This window comes from Myiozetetes cayanensis, unplaced genomic scaffold (assembly GCF_022539395.1).
Source record: "Myiozetetes cayanensis isolate MyiCay16 unplaced genomic scaffold, myiCay2020 scf14, whole genome shotgun sequence".
Classification (NCBI taxonomy): domain Eukaryota; kingdom Metazoa; phylum Chordata; class Aves; order Passeriformes; family Tyrannidae; genus Myiozetetes; species Myiozetetes cayanensis.
This window is the reverse complement of record NW_026087048.1, coordinates 14,198,668-14,214,665: the sequence shown is the minus strand read 5'-3', so window position 1 is coordinate 14,214,665 and position 15,998 is coordinate 14,198,668. Positions and strand designations below refer to the sequence as shown.

General features: G+C 47.2%; 1 protein-coding gene across 2 annotated transcripts in view; it reads right to left on the bottom strand.

The window, feature by feature from the left end:
• SV2B (synaptic vesicle glycoprotein 2B) overlaps nt 1-15,604 on the bottom strand; it is a 65,933-nt gene extending 50,329 nt beyond the window's left edge. Inside the window, exons 1-2 of one of the 2 annotated variants that reach the window (XM_050309287.1) lie at nt 15,178-15,604; nt 9,545-9,717 (exon numbers count right to left, since the gene is read on the bottom strand). The gene's annotated coding sequence lies outside the window, so the exon portion shown is untranslated. The remainder of the gene's footprint in view (nt 1-9,544; nt 9,718-15,177) is intronic. The other variant, XM_050309288.1, reaches the window with a different exon arrangement.
• Nucleotides 15,605-15,998: the final 394 nt, after the last annotated feature.

The window sequence follows — 15,998 nt, the reverse complement described above, 5'->3', positions numbered from 1 at the left end:
AGGAGCCTCTCATGCTTAATTGGATCCCCCACATTTGGAGCAAGCAAGATTCCCCTTCCAAGTGGGAAGATGAAACCAGAATGACCACTCCTGGCAGGAACAAGGCAGTCCAGGCATGAGCAAACAAGGCCAGATGGATGCAAAATGAAGCCGTGTAGGGAGACTCTGGACTGACATCTCCCATAGATTGAACCTCATAATGGAATCTCACAAGGGAAACAGTCGAAGCGTCTCCTGCTCAAACGCTCATTTTGAAACAGATCCTGAAAATTATTTTTGCTAACAACAGGGATGAAATTCACCCCAAACCCACTCAGCTCCAAGCTGCATTTGAGGACAAATTAGTAATGCCTAGTATCCTATATCTGCCCACTAATTAACTCAGCAGCCGCTGCCAGAGTTAATCAGGGAAGCAGCTCCATTATCCCCGGTACCCCCACAGGGCAGGGATCCACCAGCTGCCACCTCCCACCTGCTGTAAAGGCAGGGCAAGGAGCTGCTTGTTTGGCTGCCGTTGAAAGGCCCCTGGAGCTCCCATCAGCTTCCCAGCAGGGAGATGGATGTCTGTGGGTGGATGGCCCCAAGCTCTGCACCACTGCTCCTGCAGCCAGAGAGCCTTTCCATCCAGGAGGGATCCCTGCACGGTGAATCCCTCCCACACACTTTACACTGACAGAAAGGAGGAATTAAAGGAAGAAGCTGAGCAAGAGCTAGACTTACTAACTGGAAGAAGACAAAGGTTTTCTCTTATAATTCAGCCTCTGACAGGGCCCTGAGCCCCCACACCACATCCCTCAGGCTGCTGCCTTCCCAGAGCATCAAAAGGGGAAAATCCTCTCATTCAGATAGTCCTTGGCCAGGAAGTTGCACAGGAGATCAAGACCCCTGGGAAGGGACTGTTCTGACCTGACCTGTTTGCCTGGGGAGATAAATTGCAACTTTGGGGGTTGTCAGACCCAGCATTATTTCCAACTTGAGGGAAAATCTGTGTAGCACAGAAATAACAGGCTGTGTTTCTTCCTTACTTGCCGTACGTTTCTGCTGAGCCACAGGGGCTCAGATGTCGTAAGCCTGCCAAAATCATCCAAAAACTATCCAATGAAACCAGTATTATTTCATAGTATGTACGAGGGAACACCCCCCCCCAACAATGGTTAATTAAATAATTACAATCAGGCCCTGCATTTTTCAGTACACTTCTGGGAGATGGAAATTCTGCATTTTTTTTAAATCAAATCGCTTATCTAAATCTAGTAGGAATAAAAATCCGTCTCAGAATTTGATTTTTAAATACCAAAGGAGATATTTTCTTTTGGAAGTCTTCCAAATGGAATATTTCCCAGGGCAAAAACTTTTTTATAACAATTAGAAAAAATAACTGAAACTGAACAGTTAGACTAGATGCTCTGAAAGAATGAAAAATATTCCAAAATTATATTAAATGACTTTCACCATGAACACACATCCTCTATTCTCATAACACCACTCTGGATTTTTAATTTGATTTCAAATATGTTATGGATCACAACCTCAGAGCTGTAAATTAATCCAGATTTGCTCAGCTGAGAATCCATCCATTAGCTCTACTGTGACTGTGTTCTTCTAATCAAGTGCAATTAACAATTGTCATGAAACACCATTAAAAAAACCGCTTAGAAACTGATCAATGACCACCATAAGCTGAGCTGATTCATGTAATTTTTGAAATCAAGTTTCAATTAGGTCTAAAGAATAATGAAAATGTGAACTGCAAATTCTGCTGCAGATATACCATCTTATTCTGAGAAAAAAAAAGATAAATATCATCCCTTTTTCCTTACCATTTTTAAAAAAATAAGCTGCTAAATTTCCAGTTTGGTTTAGCAAATACTGTCCAGTTCATTCAGGCTTTGCTTGTATGTTTAGTCACAGCTGTTTCTATAGACTTCCATCGGACACTATCATCAAACTCAAAGAATATTTATTAAAATTATCGTAAATATGACTTAATTTATAGATAAGAGCAACTAGAAACCAGTTTCAGTGATGATTATCTGTTAAAACCTATGCAGTTCAATGCAAGGACTAAATTCCCCTTGCAGGAAGGATGGAAATCCTGTCTCTCCTTCCTCTCTCTGAACCCCTACATGACCCAGAGGGACCAGCAGCTCTTTACCCAGCCTGTCCCGTTCCCCCAGGCTGGATGGCCTCTCTGCCTTCTGTATGGCCAGGTGCTTTCAGGATAAATTATCCAGCATCTCTGCAGATTACAGCAGCATTTCAATCAAGTTGGTATCTTTTCTCCGTTTATATTTATACAAGATAAGAAACATTTTCCCGAGGTTTTCCCTTGGTCAAAGGACAGACTTGCACATGTGTTTTGGACACTCAGACAATGATAGGAGCTTTCTTTTCCAGCTCAAATGTGTTTTCTTGACAGCTGAAAATGACCAAATGTCTCAGGCCAAGCCCTGCTGCTGTGCCCATTGTGCCTTTCTCTGCAGTCACAGCCCGCAGAGATCCCCTGCATCCTCACTGAGTCTGCATGCAGGAAAGAAGGAACTTTGTATAAACTCATGAAATCACACATGGGTGTTACCAGTGATTCTGGGACCTCCATGGGTGAATCCAGTATCCAGATTATCCAAAAGTTCAGAAGGGGTGACTGGAAATCTTTAGTACCCACTACCAATAGGGATTGTGAAGGGATTGTCCCTTTGGTGCTCTGTCAGGAAGGTATCAAGACATACAGTTTAGGAGGCACAGCTAAGAAGCTGGAAAATGCCCTCCACATCCTCTCAGGAAATGAGAGTGCAACAGAGGCCTGGATGGAGAGCAGAAAAATGGTTGTTTTTTCTACTTCCATCTGAACGTATCTTTTTCTTGTCTATATTTGAGGTTTGGCTGTGCCACTAGTCAGTACAGGACCTTCTTTCTCCACACTTGGCTTCCTTTTCCCACTGCTTAGGTGGGTGATTTTCCACAGAGTGCTTCTGAAGAACTCTGTGGAAGTTTAAGAACAGCCTCCCAGAAATGTCAACTCTCTCAATCTCATCATCTGCACACTTTGGCCCCTACCTTAATCCCAATTTCCCTCCTGCCTCTGCCTAATCCTATAACTCATCACAAATCCTTTTTCCCTCCCCTCTCTCTGCCTGCATCTCAATCTATCACCCTCTCTCCCAGGGTGCTGGGGGTGTGTGGGAGGCAAGCCTGGAGCAGGGTTTGTGTGAACACGCAAACCTCAGGTGCTGGTTCCCATCACAACCAGCCTCTGAGCACCTGCAACAACCTCTGAATGCCACAGTGATTCTGATAACTCAGCCTGACCTCCATCTGCAATACCCCCTCCCTGAGCTCTCCCATGTGGCTCCGAGGAGGAGTAACCCAAACCCACGTCCCGAGGGTGCCTTTATGTTAAAATCCACAAAGCTATTTTTGGTCTGTTTATGATCAGACGTATTTAAACAGAGACTAATTGCACCAGCACAAACTTGTCCTCACATAACTTCATTTTCATCCAGACAGAAGCTTTTCAAGCAACAGCAACCAAACCCTTTCAATATTTAATCAGCTGCATGGCCTGGAACAGCAGGGACCAGCAGCAGCTGCCTGGCGCAGAGCAGGCGAGGGGGGGTGAGTGCTCCCACCCTCACCAAGCCTCTCTCCATCCTGAGAACTTGCCTCCTATACAAATTTGCTGTGGAGAAAGCCAAGCAGGAGCCCCTGTTTCAGCCTGCTGCTTTAGCTCCAACAGCTTTCAAACAGCATGGCTTTGAAGCACCTTATTTTTCATTCCTGTCTTCCAAATTCTCAGCTGCTTTCCAGGTGTAAATCTTACGTTTCCTTCTAATGGCTGGGAAATTGCTGTGCTCAGCGCCCTGTAACTGTGAGTCAGCAGGACTTGAGCTCTCTCCCACTTCTTTCTGGTTTTAAAACAGGCAGGGTGTAAGCCTTGGGTACAGACAAGGCTTTGCAGAACTTGCAGGGTGTGTGTGGGGGAAAGTTAGGCTTTTCCTAATCTTTCCTCATCCCCTTCATGCCTGTCCTGTGTGTGTCAGGGGGATTACAGGAGCTGAAAGGACATCAGTCTTCTGTGGGCTGGCTCTGCAGCATTCAGGGCAGACTCTGTTGGTGGCCACCATGCCTAAGGAGAGTTGTTTGAAAATAAAGGCCTAAGAAGGAGTACCCACTGACTAAAGTCAATGGTCATGCCTGGCTTTTCAAAAACATGTCAAAACACCAAATGCCTTCTGGTCAGAAATGGTTCATGAGCGTTCCCTGCCAGAGCCCCCCAGCCCTGCCACCTCCCCAGTCCCCAGCAGCCCAACAAGGCTCTGGCTTCTCCCTCCCCTGCTGCTGGGCACCCTGGGCTGGAGGTGTCTGTGCTGCCCAGCACCCCTGGACACCAATCCAGGCATGGCCACAGCACAGGCAGCATCTCTGATGGTTTGCAGTGTCTGAGCTACTAAGAACAAAGGATCCTCTCTTGCTAGAATTATAAAATAGATACTAATAAACAACCTCAAACACCCTTATCTAAAAGAAGAAAAAGAAGCACCAAAAGCATATTCAATTAGTGATAAATAATAAATACAAGATTAATTAAAATGATGCTGCTCTGAATTCCCATCTTCTGGCTCTGAGAATGCAAAAGGCATTCCCCATCTTCCCAAGGGTGGCCTGACATCGGAGCATCACCACAGTCCCCAGAGGGCCAGTGAATGGCAGGATTCCTCATGCATGTGCTGGTCCCATTGGTGAGCCTTGGCTCACCAGGGACGCTCAGCCTCCACCAAGACTAGCAATTTTGGGTCTGTATCACAAGTGAAAAGGCTCCTGAGCTCCTCCTGAATGTGAGGAAGTCTGACTACACATCCAGAGAAGAAACCACTGGGATTTCTCAATCTGGGTCTGTGTATAAATCATTTAACACCTCATTTACACATGCTCATAATTAATGCACACTAGATGCCTGAAATGAGACAGTCCTGATAAAACAGCTGTGAATTTGGGCAGCAAGTGCATGTGATGTAGGGGTGCAGAAGGACAAATGTACCACCCCCCACATCCCTCCAAAGAAATGGTTGATCTCACTGGTGCCCACTCAGCTTCAGTGGAAGCAGATGAAAGGAATTTGGGTCAGATTTCCTCCTTTGAAGCAGGCAGAAAGCATTTCAGAACCAGTTGCCACTCGTAAAAAGCCCACATCTCCTGTGGCCCCAAGCAGCCATGAGCCCAAATCACCTCCTCCTTCTGCTCTCTCCCTCCTATCAGGGCAGAGAGACCCTTGGACTTTGTGTACAGAGCAGAATGATCACTTTCTGTGTTTACTACATTATGAGGAGCCAAATACCAGAACAATTTTACTTATTTTACTGGATTTACAGCCCTGAGACTAATATCAGGATCCAGCCACTCAGGATAATTTGTAAATCTAAAAGAACTTCTATCCATTAGTATGAGTGTCCAGTGCAACAGATACTCTGTGCCAAGTACAGCTGGAGAAGAATTTTGCATACATCCATTCTTGTACCCCAATCCCTCAGTCATCCTCATGGAGGCATCCCATTCAATCTGCCCTTAACCTCATACTCTGGCTGTGCTAATCTCCCCAGGAGATGTCACCAGGCTTGATGGAGGACCATCACTACTCCTAGGACTGCAACATAAATGAGATTCCTCAAAGAAGTCACCACCACTTCCTCTATAGGGATTTCCCCTGAGTGCCAAGGCAGAGATTGTCCTGACACCAGGACAGTCCTGCATGTCTGAGAACGGCATGGATATGAGTTCAGGAGGTCAGGAACCTGTAAGCAGTTAATTAGAACAGTTAATTAGAGCAGTTAATCTGCAACAGTTTGACCACCTGTCATAAAGGGCAAGAGAAATGTCCCATGGAGGAGGCAAGGTTCTCCCTGAGACAGGCTGTGACCACTTGTGTCCTGACAGAGGACCTATCCTCAGTTTACCACTGCAGTACCAGAGCTCAGTCCTTTAGAGTAGGATGGGTGTAAAGCATATCACATTCAGGAGTAGATTGGCTCCCATTGTACTTTCTCCATGGTCAAAAATCTTCTGCAGGGATTCTACTCACCCTCTCACATTTTACAGAACATGCCACAGGGATTATCCTCATGCCAGGACTGGGAAAGTGTGTGTTTCAGTAGTGCTCAGAGGACAACAGTCTTCTCACTCACTGCCAGCCTGGCAGGATGGGGGGCCAAGGAGGCACCCACTGTGCTGGCAGCACTGAGGGAACCAGAGCTTGAACAAATCCATCCATCACCCAGTCAGGAGCAGATGAATTCCAGCTTCCTGTAAACTCATCTTCCACAAGAGCTGCTGTGAATCACAGCAAAACACCGAGTTTAACTGGAAACACTGAATCACTGAGAACCAGCTGCCACACAGTCCTGCAGCATCTCCTGTAGGAGCCTGCCCAGCATCAGGCTTGCTGCAGTCCCCACACAAAGAGGTATCCTGGAACTGTACCAGGCTTCTCTTAATCAGTTCTGATGCTGCCTGGGTCTTGGACTGGAAGAGATAGTCAACAGCCCTACTGACTGTCTCCATGTCACTCACAACTTTGTAGATCTCTTATCACATCCCTCTTTATCTGTAGTCATTTCTTCAGGTTTGTCACACCAAGGTGAGCAGAAAGTATCTCTGAAGACCTGTAGTTCCTCCATTTTAATGAAGCAGATTAGAATACCTTAAAACACACATTTCAGCCACCTCCAAGCAAAAAAAAAGCTTTAATTTCTCCTACCTCCCTGGCATTAGGGCAGTCAAGGACATGACCAGGTGAGCTATGCCACCTTAGTTGTGGGAGAGTCTACGATGTCCAATTGTAAAGATTCCCTGGGATAGTACTAGAAGACAAAAAGAATTGTCCTCAAAGTGGCCTGAGCTTCCCAGCTCCCTTGACCTGGCTTAATTCTCTTTCATAGGAGGTTCTTCCCTCAGTGTTAACCCAGCTTCTCTTTGGAATTCAACACAGCCAAGGGAATCTTCAAGGCCACCCTGATCCCCTCTTCCTTCTACCCCCAACACCAGAGTGTTTCCTCTGACATAAACGTGAGCACTAAGTCGTGACTGCACGGGAAGAACAAACAGGCTGAGCAGATGGGTTGTGCGGGAGGAAGCCCTCATTTAAAACTCAAATAGCTGGTGATAATTTAGCAGATGTGGCAAGAAAAATCTGGAGAGACAAGCATGAGGTGACTGGATTCCAATTCCAATCAAATAATGTGGAAGTCTCCCTGGCAAGGAAAGGTTTCATCTTCCATCTCCTTGATTACCTTGCCCTGAAGAGCTGATGACACTGATGCCAAGTGCCATCACAGGAATGATCTGGAGTATTCTTCACATAGGATCCCATATGACTCCCTGGCCTCATCAAATGGATTTTTTTTCACAAGGGAAATCCATCCTTTATAACCCAAATGTCCATGAGAAAAGGCTAAAGTTAAGTGTCATAACATTCATTAATTCTGTAACACATTCAACTCAGACACAAAGGCTTAAGGATCTGTCCTTCACTTCCCCAACATCAGATCAGGATCTCTCAGGAAATAACTTTGGGACATTATAAAAGCCTCTACATCCAGCATATTGTAATATTCATTTGGCTGCAGAATTTCATCTTGGCAGAAGTACCAAAATTATCACAGATGGGTATGATGATTTTCTCTTTATAAATATTACAGAGTCATTAATTAAATCTGGGAAATTAACCCTTCCAGGCAGCACTGCAGCAGGGATCAGGAAAGCACAGTCACCACTGGCCAACATCCCAGACTGAATGTGGGAGAAAAGTCAAATGGACAAACACCAAATTGACAGCAAAGATACCCTGGCTTCAACATTACTGCAAGTTTTAGAAAATAATCTAACAAGAAAAACAATTTAAAGAAATTTATGGCGCTCAGAAATAATATTCCAGAAAACAGAGAATGAAGGATTTTCAGCCTTTTGAAAAAGCCCATGGTGTTTTGGTTAAAGGACACAAAAGCCGTCCTAAGAGGATTTTCTCACAGATACAATCATCAACCCCCCCAAGACAACAAATTGGGCAACTCCTGCACTCTCTCCTTGCACAGTGCTGGGATTCAGTCACGCAAAGCCCCTTCCACTTCCCTCTTCACCCACTGTTTGCCAGACACAGATTTGGCACATAAGATTGTCACCCTGAAACACATGTGAAACAAAACCCCAAGCCAAAACTTTCTGCTCAAGAGGGGAGAATCTTTATATTTAATATAACTGGTGCTTGAAACTTCCAGGTTTCTTTAGAATAAGCACAAAACCCAGAGTGCCCCACTCTCAGTGTCACAGTATCTAAACATCAAAGGGTATGAAATGTGTGAGTTTTTAGCAAGTGGAGGTTTCTGTATGAATATATCGTGAGAGGAATATTTTTATAAACAAGTTATATCAGCAATGTTCTCCAGGAGTAGTTTTTAACTCTGCCTGTCATAAAGAAATGCAGAAAAAAAAATTGTTTTGGTACCCCCAAACTGTATTTTGTGTCAGTTTTTGGGTGAAACACAGGTCTGTTAAGAAGGTCATGGGTTTGTACCTGTCATAAAAACTGCCAAGGCTTCACGGCTGTATTTTTCCTTTGTTTGGTTTTTTGTTGTTGTTGTTGGGGTTTTTTGTTTGTGTGGTTTTTTGCATTTTTTGTTTGTTTGTGGTGGTTTTTTTTTTTGTTTTTGTTTTGTTTTATTTTTGTTTGGTTTTTTGGAGGTTTTTTGTTATATACGGACCTTTGCAGATTCAATACAGCCAGATTGCAAAGGCTGCTCTTAGGTTTATTATTCCCTGATCCTCTTTAAACAAGGGCCCTAAATTCATCCCTGGTGTAAGAGCTCTGCTGTCACTCAACTAAGAAGCAGGACACCCATTTTGTGAGTCCTGTGGGATATATTGACTGACAAACCTCTCATTTAGAGTAAGCCAGTAAGCCAGGACACCAGATAGCTCATGGTCCCTGCAGAGTGTAGTCCAGTGAGACCCTCTTCCTCCCAAATATCTTTATCTGCACCTCTCTATATAGCAGCTACTGGCAGAGGGGGACTAGTTTCAGTGAAAAATTCACTTAGACTTAATGATGGAGATAGTCTATCAGCTAGAAGGGTTGAGGGGTCTTAGGGGCAAGAATTTATGAATGACTGCCCATAACTCCTGCAGTAACAAGCGCAGGGCAGAAGCAGCAGCAGTCAGGTAGCAGCTCACCTAGGACTACCCCATGGAGAGCATCAGACCAAGCTGGAAATCCAGTAGGAAAAAATATACAGCAATGGAGCTGTGGAACTGCACGTGAGTGAGAGCTGGTCTGACTGCCCAGGCACACACATTGATCTGCTCAGTTCCCAGACTCAGTTCACTAACTGAGCACTGACCCCTGGAAAAGCTTCAGTACAAACCAAATGAGCTTCACTGTTTTTTCTGTCTCTTTTTCTGCTCCCCTCCCTTTGCTTTTAACCCATTAAGCCATATTACTTTTGCAGCAGGGCTGATTGTCCAGAAAGAGACCAAAGAGAAAAGCATCATCGCTTACCAGGACTAGGAAATATTTCATCAGAGCCATTCACCAGCCATTCCCCCTCTTTCTAGCCTGTGGAGCTGCTCCTGGAAGGGTCACCCTTTTCTGCTGGGATGTCACAAGCCGGAGATTAGAAGTAAATGCTCTGCAAGCCAAGCAGATCATCCCGCTGCGGCCACATCCAGGTACTGAATCATGAGCAACGGAAAAGTCCATCAGCCAGCAGAAAACACAATCGCAGGCTCACACCCCCAGCCGCAAAGCAAAAGGAGTGGAGGGAGGCTGGAGGCAGCAGGGAGAGCAGATGGGAGGGGGGTGGCTTGGGGGAACCAGGCAGCGGGCGATGCTAACGTGACAGATGTGTTGACTTTAAGTTAAACAGGAAATTGAGGATGTTCGACGCAGGGAGGAAAGACATTAGCTCACGTTAAAGGCAAAGACTTTCCCCGGTCTTTCCCTTCTCTGCTTTCCCTCTTCCATTCAGGCTTTCTCTGGTGATTTCTTGCTCTACCCTCACAGGCAGAAACAAGCCAGGGTTGACACTGACTCTGCTTGAGTGTCTGGGCAAGGCAGGAGCTGCAGGGCCAGCCACAGAATTTCCCATCCTAGCAGTGAGCTGGGAGGCTGCTCATTTATTCCCTCCTCAACTCAAGCTCCCCTGACATTACTTAAATGGCATCCTCCAGATGATGTGAGTAAAAGAGGGAATGCTGAACAGCAGGGTGAAGCTTTCAACTTGTCCCAGTTCTGGGCAGGGGAAAATAAAATAGGGTCAAAATCCTGACTTAGGGTATGTAGGATAAGCAGCAGAGAATAGAATAAATTGATTTAAATGCAGGGAAAAATAAAGTGCCTTGGTGCACTTAACTTCTCTGTGAATAAACCTGACTTTCCTGCAGTACAGAACAAGGGTGAATCTGGGGAATGGCAGCTGTACTATGAGGGTCCACAGGGTTAGTATCCAGGGGAATGTAACTCCAGGACAAGGTGGCAAAATGTCCAGGCAGCAATGGAAGGCAAAGGAAATCGGGGAAATCAAACCCCTGCACTGATTTCTTAGTTACAGCCTGGAAAACTGAGTGAAGGACAAACCATCCTAGTTTTGAGCTAGATCCCGGCTTTTAGAGACTAATGGAGGAAAAGAGTGGCTCCACCACAAGCCCACAGATAGAAAATCAGAAGTGCCAGTCTCCCACGAAAGGACTCTGTTGCTGCTTCACAGGCAGGTCCCCTTCCCTGTTTTTTCCACCACCTTTGGCACCAGAGGAAGAGCCCCCTTGGCGTCCCTGCAGAGGTGGGTGTCAACTTCAGCCCAGCCTGCACAGCTGAGCCTTTCTCATTCATCTCCCCACCAAAGCTTTGTGCCAAGACCCACACCCAGGGGTGACAAGAATTTTTCTTCTATGGCATTTACAGGCCCCCAGGGTGAGATTAGTGACAGGACTCCTTTTATTTTTTTTCCAGCAGTTGTGCATTAGGTAAAGGGCAGAAATCTGTTATGGGCACTCGCCTCATAACTGAGTGAAATATTCAGGTTTTGGTGCAATCCAGTCTGCTTCCCTCCCTGCATCCCATTCCTCCCCACCCCCTCACTGTCCCTGAGCTGTGTTGTTGGCCTCCCTTCAACATTTTAATGGAGTATTGACAGTGATCCATTCGCACTCTAAATAGATGAACCTGACTTGCATCCTTGGAACCGCATTTGCAGAGCCAGCCCAAGCAGGTGGGTTTGGAGCATCTCCTCAGATGTATCGGCTGCAGTTCCAAAAGCATCCCTTTTTCTGGTTCGAGAAACAGCTTGGAAAAGTCTGGCAAGGATATTACACTTTGGAAAACTGCTGCTTCTGGTCCCTTGTCCCTCCTCCTACCTGCTGCCAACTCCCTCGTCTCTGCAATTATTTATAAAGCTCTGTGTTCTTTCCTAATCAGGATGTTCCCTTTTGCCTTGCACGTCACTCCTGTGTCACTCTGCGTCTGGGCCTGTGGTGACCTCTTGGAGTGCTTGGCAAGGCTGGCAGCAGCCAAATGAGTCATCAACAACCTGCCTGCACCTACCTCCCTCTGGCCATTGCCCCCCTGGCTCCCACCGAGCCTGGTTGCAGCCGGGGAGGCCTGGGGGAGTTTAAAGCTGTCTAATCCCCTGGATAATTCATGGAAAGAGGATTACCCATTCTGTGCAGAGCCCTTAACCTAAATATAGACCAGCCTTCCCCTTGCATTGCAGCTCCTGTGGCATGGAGACGGTTTCCCTGCACTGCTTTTCCATTCCATCTTAGGGGTTAACTCTGCTCTTGCTCAGAACTGGGACAATCTGGTTCTAACCTGTGGAGTTACAGTGCCATAAAACCAGGGTTAGTAAAGCAGAGGCAAGACTGTGGTCTTTGAACACCAGCAGGATCAATGCAGACTCATCCCCACAAGCACACTTTCTCCCTGATAAATGCCAAACTCCTTTTGGGGGGTGTCAGGGAATGTATATTACTGCATATGTGGAAACCAGTGTCATGATCCTGAACTACAGAGCCTGACAGTGATGTATTGGGAGGGCAGAAGGGAAGTGCTAAACTCAGATAATCCCATGGCAGGTTACAGCAGCATGCATGGGATTTGGGAATAGCGACCTGGCTCTGCTGCCCACCCTGGGGCTCTCCCAGCATGGACACCAGCAGCTGAGTTATTCCCACTGAGGGAGGGGACAGGTAATTACCAGAGAGCTGGTGAACAGGGAGAGCAATAGTTAACATTAGGAACGTTTCCTTGCTTGCACTCAAAGACAGAGGGATAAAGTTGGGAGCTGCAGAAGGTATTCCTGATGGATTCAGCAGCTTCCTGGGGGACCATGGGTCCATCTTCACCCTCCTCTCATTTTCCTTCTCCTCTCTGCTCCAGATGGTGAAGTGAGGTCTGACACAGCCACCACAGGCTCCCCTTTCCTACAGTGTCCTTTTTTTTTGGCTGTTAAGTCCTTATGGGACTTTAGTCACCGTAACATTAAAGCATTCATTAGTACAGGAGTAATTCCATAATCTCTTCAGAAGAGAACAATTTCAGAGGTTCAGCTCATGATCTGGAAAATCAATTTGCTGGCTTGGCAATGCAGGAAAAGGATTTTCAAGGCTGCCTTTAGATTCCCCAGCAGGACTGTTATCAGCTCTGGGATTTTGTGGCCAGGAAGGGGCCACACACAACAGCTCTGAGGGGAGGAGGGAGGAACTGAGGGCTGTCATTTGGCTCAGGCAAGGAAGGGAGCTGGACTCATGCTGCACCAGTTGCAGGATGAGCCTCAAACCCCAGACTGGCCTCACCAAATTTTGCCCAAATGCGTGCTGTACAGGTGGGACAGCATCATCATGGATCATGGTGGATTTTCCTGCCTTTTTCGTCTATCACATTTCATTTCACCAAAAGTAATGCTCCCAGCTCAAAGCAAGAAAGGGGTGCATTTTCATCATTCTGCCTTTTCCTGATCAATTCCTGTTTTGAAACCAAACTCCTGCACCCTCAGTACCAAGCACCAGCCCATGTGGCTCTTCTTCTCCTTGTGGGATTTTTCACACCCTTTTTGACTGCGCTGTCAGAAGCTGGGGCACACACCCTTTCTACAGACATGCAATCAGATTTTCAGAAATCATCTGCAGGTGAAAGGCTGACTTTTGGGAAGCACCCAGCTGTGCACTTGCAGGTTCATGGCTGCATCAGAACCTGAGTGGGCTTCCACCAGCAGCTCAGCTCCTTCAATCAGAAGTTCTCAGGTACCAGAGACTTTAATTTAAAGATGTTATAGAACATAAATGGGTTCAAATAGCTACTTCATGGGACAGACCTCTCAGAAATGGACAAGCTGACGTGAAAGGCTGTCTCCTGTCTGCTGTTTTCTGTGTCTATCTTTGATGCTCCGGAAGGGTCCCCCCAGCACTCACATCATGCATTTGCAAAATTGGGTTAGGAAAACCTAAGGTTATCATTGCAGATCTGATCTCCAGCTGAGTCCACCTAATAGTGGTAGACATGCCTTTCACAACAGAGCCACGAAGAGGGGAAATACTGGGAGGTAATTAGGGCCTTATGGATCTCTTGAGACCCAGGGTCTCCCTGTAGGTGCTGCTACCTGTGGTAACTCTCTTGCAGTGAAGGGAGATGTTCCCCTCCTCTTTCTGCTGGAGGATGGAAGAGAGCTCTTCCATCATGAAGAAGTAGAAAAAGCCTTGGATGCTGCCTCTGTTCCCACTCCTTCCTCCAGGTTATCCTGACCATGGACATCCCACTGCATGAAGTGTTTGGGTCCCATGTCATTTAAGGCAGAGACACCAAGGTGTATTTCCAAATGTGCAGCAGAACATCTGGCTGGATGCCTGGGATGATCGGTGCGGCACTACTGTACATTCAATATCTGGCTAAGTAAGACAGACAATTAACCCTTTTCCTCCGCCTTCCCCCAAATGATAACACCAGGGATACAGAGGAGACATGAAACAGCAATTTTCATGTCATGTGAGACACAAGATTTAGTCTCATCCTATCTGGAATTTCTACTCTGACTCCCAGTGGAAGGAGACCCCTTTAAGTTCTAGCATGTGCTTAGAAGTGCCTGACCTAAACAAGGCAGTGAGAGATCCCCCTCGGTGCACACAGAGCACTGCATGCTCCCCACCTACACATTATCATCAAGCTGTTACTCTTTTCCATTTTTTCCTGAGACAAGGTCATCCCTGACAAGTAATATCCTTGTGGAGCCAGTTCTTACCAATTATTTTTAATGGAATCTTGGTGTTATGGATCACATTGCTGCAGTTTGACACATGTAATAAAAAATTTCCCTTGAACAACACTTGTCCCCTTCAAGAAAAATAGTCCCTGCAGAGATGTGTGCCTGGATGGGTTACAGGATGTGCAATGAGCATCCACACACATGCACGGGAACTTCTCGCCACAGAACCCGCATCCCGCGACAGCTCCCAAATCGCTGCTTTCCCTCCGTGTCTTCATTTAACCCTCCCTAACAGAGGAGGTCGGAAAGAACTAACTGCAGTTTTTAGCTGTAGCTGCAGTTAAGCTCTCCTGGAGGAGATGATGAAGGCAGGACAATTACAGTGGGTGCGGTACCGGGGCCGGCGTGCGCGGGCACCGGCACACCCACACACAGCCCTGGGGTGCCACCACCCACACAGTCCCACACAGCTCCATGCGGACACGACAGTCCCTGCCCCCAAGCAAACACCTTCTCCTTCTCCATCTGCGTCCACCGCAAACTGAGCACACACTGGGAGCACTCTTAGAAATTGCTTCAGCCCGAGTTAAAACTCTACAGCGCAGCAGCTCCTGGGTTCTGGCAGAGAGCGAGGGCAGCGTAACGGGGATGGTTTAAATTACTCGCCCTCGACGGCTCCGACCCCTCCAGTCTCATTACGCTAACGGGAGCCCCTACAGTTCCCACCGATCCATCCCAACTCGGACACCGACCCTCCACCGCCCTTGAGCATCTTTGTTTTCAGTGGCACCTTTTGCTTTAGTTTCCTGCAGGGAGCTTTTCCCTGCCCTCTCCCCCCCCACCCCCTTCCCCCAGAGCTGCCTCCCGAGCACCGAGACCCCACGGGCTGCCAGCTCTCACCCCTTTCTCCGCGAAGCAGAGGGGAGCGACGGGCTCTTACCTCGGGCACCCCAAGTTGCCGGCGGAGCGGCTGCCGGGGCGGCGCAGCGCGGCGAGCGGCGCAGCGCGGCTCTGCGCTGGCATCTCCCCTAGCAGTGATGCAGTCCTGCCAGGAGCCGCATGCCAATGATGCGGCCCAGGGATCCCTGCCCAGGAACCCCAGCGCTGGGAGGGAGCCCAGGGCTGCGTGTCCCACCTATATCCACGCCGCCCCCGGCCCGACTGCGGAGCGAAGGCGGAGGGAGCGTGCGGAGGCTGCCAAAGAGAAGGGGAGAGAGCGAGGAGCTGCACAGCAGGCAGGGAGAGAGGCGATGCTTGTGTAATTTCATCACGGTAATAAAATCCAACCCAGGGTCTAAATGTTGCAGCTCTCTAGCAGAGTTCTTCGTTACGTGGGGGGATTTTTGTGTTTTGTTTTGTTTGGTTGGTTTGGCTTTTTTTCTAATTGCTGAAATACAGGAACGTTTCTAGCTGTAAGCAGAAGGGAATCCCAGCATGACTGGGCATCCTTCATCTCTCCACTTTATATATTAGACCATTGCTACATTTGAGACCCCTCTCCCCGGGATGGCTAAAGACAGGGCCTGTTTCAGGAATAATCCTGTTGTGGGAAAAGCCTGTTCTGTTTAAAATCCCCTTGTGTTTATAATTTGGAAGTCCTTTGCCAGAAGGGTAGCAGGAAATATCCTACTGTCCATGCAATTTCGTGCTTGTAAAAGACCATGTGGACAGAGCAGCATGGAACATAGTCTGCCATGGAAATCCATCCACATAATTTTGCGTTATTAAAAGAGATAACCAGTAACATGAGGAGGTATCTTC